Source organism: Theropithecus gelada, chromosome 17, assembly GCF_003255815.1.
Source record: "Theropithecus gelada isolate Dixy chromosome 17, Tgel_1.0, whole genome shotgun sequence".
Classification (NCBI taxonomy): Eukaryota; Metazoa; Chordata; class Mammalia; order Primates; family Cercopithecidae; genus Theropithecus; species Theropithecus gelada.
Genome location: NC_037685.1, coordinates 64,088,818 through 64,094,117, shown reverse-complemented (window position 1 = coordinate 64,094,117; position 5,300 = coordinate 64,088,818). Strand labels below are relative to the sequence as shown.

The following is a 5,300-nucleotide window of genomic DNA, read 5'->3' as shown; positions in this document are numbered from 1 at the left end:
GGGAGGGCGCGGGCGGCCGGGCGGCCCCGGGACCCCCGCCCGCGCGCAAGGTCACCGCCCGCCGCCGCCGCCGCCGCCGCCCGGGCCGGGATCAGAGCGGCAAGTTTAATTTCCAGAGGCTGCGGCAGAGCCCGCGGCGTGGAGGCGCGCGTCGGCCGCGGGGCCCTCCCCACCCCCACCGCGCAGCCGGCCCGCGCCCCGCGACCCCCGCCCCGGGCCGCCGCCAGGCAGCCGCCCGCTGCAGCCCCCGATGCCGGGAGGAGAGTCGCGCCTGGCACCCGGGCGGGCGGCGCTTCAGCCCTGCCACACACACACACACACACACACACACAGAGCGGCAGTGGCGGCCACCGAAAAATGGAACGCCGCGGCCAGAGAAGAGAGACATTTTCTTTCCGTTAACTGAATTGTTTCCTACCTCCGGGTTCCCGACTCGCTACTCCTCTCACTCCGCGGCTCTCCGGGATCCGCCGCCGCCGCCGCATCCAATCGCCTTCTCTCCCCCCTCCCCTTCCGCAGCCAGCCCGGCCGTTCCTCCTCCTCTCCGCTTCAAAATGGCGCCAAGCGCTCTTCGGCGGCTGCTCCAATCGAACCGCCGCGGACAGCACCCGGGGGCAGGCAGAGCGCGGCATGGGTGCGCAGCGCCCCCTGCCGACCAGACGGCCCCGCGCGCGCCCGCCCTCCGAGCTCCGCCCCGCCCCGTCCGCGCGCGCGCACTCCCCTCCTCAGCCCCGCCCCGTCCGCGCGCACGCAGCCACCCGGGCACGCCGCCGCGGAGGCCGCGAGACTGGCAGCTGTCAAGGCGTCCACTGCCCTTGCTGCTTCCTAGACCTCCACCGACAAAAATCATTCCGATTGTTACGTAGCCCTATCTTTTTAGATAAAGATTGGGAGATTTTTTTAAACACTGACATTCAGCACAGGTGTTGTGCTGGGTTAACAGAATTGGTATTATTAACTCCTTGTTAATTCTGACCTAGTCGTCTCGGAATGCCATACAAATAGTTTTCCTACACTTTATGTGTTATGTCTTTATTAAATCTCCCCGCTTTCCTAATTTGATGAATTGTTCATAGGTGGTAAGCTGGCGGAGACACAGAGTAACTGAGCCTGTGACAAAGCATTCTATTCCTTTGGCAGAATTGTCCTTATTAAAGGAAGACATCATCTGGAGACCACAGGGACACATTCCAGGAGGTGGGTCTCCTTCCCTCTTCACCTTTAGGGGATGGCAGTCCCTCAAGTGGGTTTAGCCTGGTCACAACAGATCACCTACCTTGGGGGAAGCTTTTCCTCCCCTGCCAGAACTGAAGAAGGGACTTCCACCTCTTTTTACTTTAATATCATCCCTTCTGTAAGGAAGTTTCCCCCTATATGATGTATTTGGTTACTAGAATTTTGTTCCAGGGAGAATTTGTTTCAACAATGAACAAGCAAAGGGTGAATGAATGGATTACAATAGGATACTTATCAGCTGAAAGAAAAGATAGGTAATGCTGATCTGTAAACTAATGTTACTGTGCACCTAGAGATACTAGGTGCATTTTACTCTGTCTGTCCTAATGGTAATTGCCTCATTCACCCTTACCATGTAGCTGTTTTGAAGGCTATCTCCCTTCTGCACCTAGAGATACTGAGACCTCTTCATTTCCATTTTTGTGGGATTTCCTGGACAATTCCGCTTCAGTCTCCTACAGTGCTTGCTAGACCAATATGTTGTGTTACTGTATTCCTATGTCCAAGATTTTGCCACTGAATACTCCAGGTTCTACCCATTTTACACATTCCTTGATGAAGTCCACTATGAGTTTTTTCTGCTCTCTTTTTAAAATTATCTCAGGAATTTTCTTATTTTACATTGTTGTTCCATCAGCATAAATCTTGTATGGAAGAAGAGAGTAGGATGTCTAGATCTAGAAAAACCTTTCCTCTTTGGTTGTTTTTATCTTTTTTACTTTATTTTCTTCAATTCCCAAACCTCCAAAGCCAGGAAGCAAGAAAGTTTCAGAAGAACGGCAGGATGAGAGCAAGAATTTTTTTTTTCTTTTTTTTTTTCTTTTTTTTTTTTGAGACGGAGTCTCGATCTGTCGCCAAGCTGGAGTGCAGTGGCACGATCTCAGCTCACTGCAACTTCCCCCTCCCGGGTTCCAGCGATTCCCCTGCCTCAGCCTCCCAAGTAGCTGGGACTACAGGCACGCGCCACCACTCCCAGCTAATTTTTTGTAATTTTTAGTAGAGACGGGATTTCACCATGTTGGCCAGGATGGTCTCGATCTCCTGCCCTCGTGATCAACCCGCCTCAGCCTCCCAAAGTGCTGGGATTACAGGCGTAAGCCACTGCGCCAAGCCAGGAATTTTTGTATAAATTATTCAGTGCTCTTATCCCCATCATTTGACACCTAGAAGCCTCAGTAAATATTTTGTTGAATGTATGAATTCTTTAAGAATGTCACTCTACATCTTGTATATGGCAGTGAGTCCTGAAAGGGATGAAGGTGTCACATCAGCTTTGTGAGCTGTTTTGCCAGTTTCGCCATTAACCCGCTCTCTTATGAAACGATGCCTTGAGTTTCAATAATGAGGCCCAGAATACATATCGCCCACATTAGGCTGCTAACACCACAGGATTAAGCCCAAGAAAGAGAGGGCAGAAAGGAGATAGCCTTCAAAACAGCTACATGGTAAGGGTGAATGGGGCAATTACCATTAGGACAGACAGAGGAAAAACTCTAAAGCTTTAATGAAGCATAATTTCTAATGAAAGGGCGTACTTTTATATGACTACAAGTGGCTTTACGGAAATCAGTAATATAAACCTTCATTTAAAACAATACTGTTTGGGAAAACTAAAATCTAAAATTGATATTTGAACAAAAATAATCTTCTGTGTTTGGGATTTTTAAAAATAGCCAAGTTGCAATTCATTAGCATCAACATAATTGGATGTGACATTATTTAAGATAGTTAAGAGTGTGAACCATTCAAAACTCAGTTGTAAATGCTTTCTACTCCAAGAAAGAGAAATGATGTGGGAATTATGTCCAAATGCTGGTTTTATACAGAAATGGTTAGGAGAATTGTCTTTGATTATGAATAACCACAAATGTAGTTCCCACTTCTACTAATTTTACATTGCCACTATAACAAATCATCACAAAGTTGGTGGCTTAAAAGAGCACAAACTTATTGTCTTACTGGAGTGCAGAAGTTTGACAGGTATCTCGCTGGGCTAAAATCAAGGTGTTGTCAGGGCTGTGTGCCTTTCTGGAGGCTCCAAAGGAGAATCCATTTTCTTACTATTTCCTTCTAGGGGCTGCCCAGATCCCTTGGCTCATGTCCTCCTTCCTCCATCCGCAAAGTGAGCTCTGTGGCGTCTCTCTGACCTGCTTTTGTCACCGCAGCTCTTCCTCTGACTCCCTTATCTACTTTTAATACCCTTGTGATTATATTGGGCCCACTTGGATAATCTGTAATTTAAGGTCCATTGGTTAGTGACCTTTATTCCCCTTTGCCATATAACATAACATATTCAAAGGTTTGGGGATTAGGACATGGATTTGTAGGGGGACCATTATTCAGCCTGCCACATCACTCATATTTGGGTTACCTGGGCTTTTTTAAATAGAGTCTAAAGTTGAGGTTCAAGAGGTCAGGAAGTTGGAAGACATCAGGAATGCACACAATTAACCTGGACAGTCCTAAATATACCCCCATGGCCCCTACTGCATTTTGAGTACAACCTTGCTACACTACAGCATGGTTTCCAAAATGTGGTGAAATGTTTACCATATTATGCATAGTAGAGCACACTGGGCAGCTAGTTAGTAAATGATGAGACTGGGCCCTACCTAGACAAACATTACCTGTTCAGTGTAATTCAAGGTATGTCCCAAAGGCTAGTCAAGACAAAAATATGATCCCTGTTAGCCTGCAACTGTGCTGAAATTCCCACTCGACTAATTTATTGGGTTAAGGCATTGGATTCTCAGAAAACATCTTGGAATGTGGTTGTGTCACTTGAAAAAGTTAGGCCGGGCTTGGTGGTTCATGCCTGTAATCCAGCACTTTGGGAGGCCAAGGCGGATGGATCACAAGGTCAGGAGTTCAAGACCAGCCTGGCCAACATGGTGAAACCCCATCTCTACTAAAAATACAAAAATTAGCCAGGTGTGGTGGCGGGCACCTGTAATCCCAGCTACTCAGGAGGCTGAGGCAGAGAATTGCTTGAACCCAGGAGGGAGAGGTTGCAGTGAGCGGAGATCACATCACTGCACTCCAGCCTGGGCAACAGAGCGAGACTGCACCTAAAAAATAAAAATAAAAATAAAAATAACACACTAACCCATTCATATCCATTTGGAGAGACTAAGCCCAACAGAAATTAGCTTTGTGATATTTTAGGCATTAGGCAAACAGGTGAGGCATTGTGATAAACTCCAAGCCCCTGAAGTTGATCCTTCAGGGATCATAATATCACTGCTGCTGAAAGATAGCGTACGGGCTCTTTTCCTTCACCCTCATCCAAGACTCAGCCCCTAGTGCCTCAAATTTCTCCCTCCACAGTTAATCCCCTGCATGAGGCACTGTGCCCATCTTGTGATCCTCTTTACAATGCAAATATTCCTGAAAGGATGCCACATTCGTCTACGGTCCCAGGGCAGTGGTTCTTAACTGGAGTGGAGTGGAAGAATACCAAAATCATCTGGGAAACTTCTGTAAGCTAGATCTTCAGAAACTATACTGGAATATGTTTGATACATCTAACTTTTTAAAAGAGTTTGAAAGATAGATGACAGAAATTTTTACACAAAATATGGTAGCTTGCATTATCGTCCAAAGAGAGATTTGGGTTTAACAAAGCATTTATCATCAATTCAACTTCTGGAAATAATAAAGAGATATGGAACCGAGAGCAATTTCACTTGATAAGTAATGAGAATGACAAAGGAGAATTTAGACTGCTGGTTTGAATATTTGTGCAAAGACATATAAATTCCTTCAATATAATACGTTTCACATATATTCATATATTCACATGCAATCAGTAATCAATGTTATTTAGTTTTGCACTGTTTGAAAAATCTACAGGCCAGGCACGGTGACTCATTCCTATAATCCCAGCACTTTAGGAGGCTGAGGTGGACAGACAGCTTGAGCCCAGGAATTTGAGACCAGCCTGGGCAACATAGCAAGACCCTGCCTCTATAAAAAGTGAACAGTTAGCTGGGTATGGTGGCATGCACCTGTAGTCCCAGTTACTCGGGAGGCTGAGGAGAGAGGATCACTTGAGCCCATGAGGG

The 5,300-nt window shown here is 46.7% G+C and overlaps 1 protein-coding gene across 2 annotated transcripts in view; it reads right to left on the bottom strand.

The window, feature by feature from the left end:
• The window catches only part of PDS5B (PDS5 cohesin associated factor B), a 182,770-nt gene extending 182,186 nt beyond the window's left edge, over window positions 1–584 (bottom strand). For both annotated transcript variants that reach the window (XM_025364578.1, XM_025364579.1), the window contains exon 1: window positions 419–584. The gene's annotated coding sequence lies outside the window, so the exon portion shown is untranslated. The remainder of the gene's footprint in view (window positions 1–418) is intronic.
• Between the last annotated feature and the right edge of the window lie 4,716 nt (window positions 585–5,300).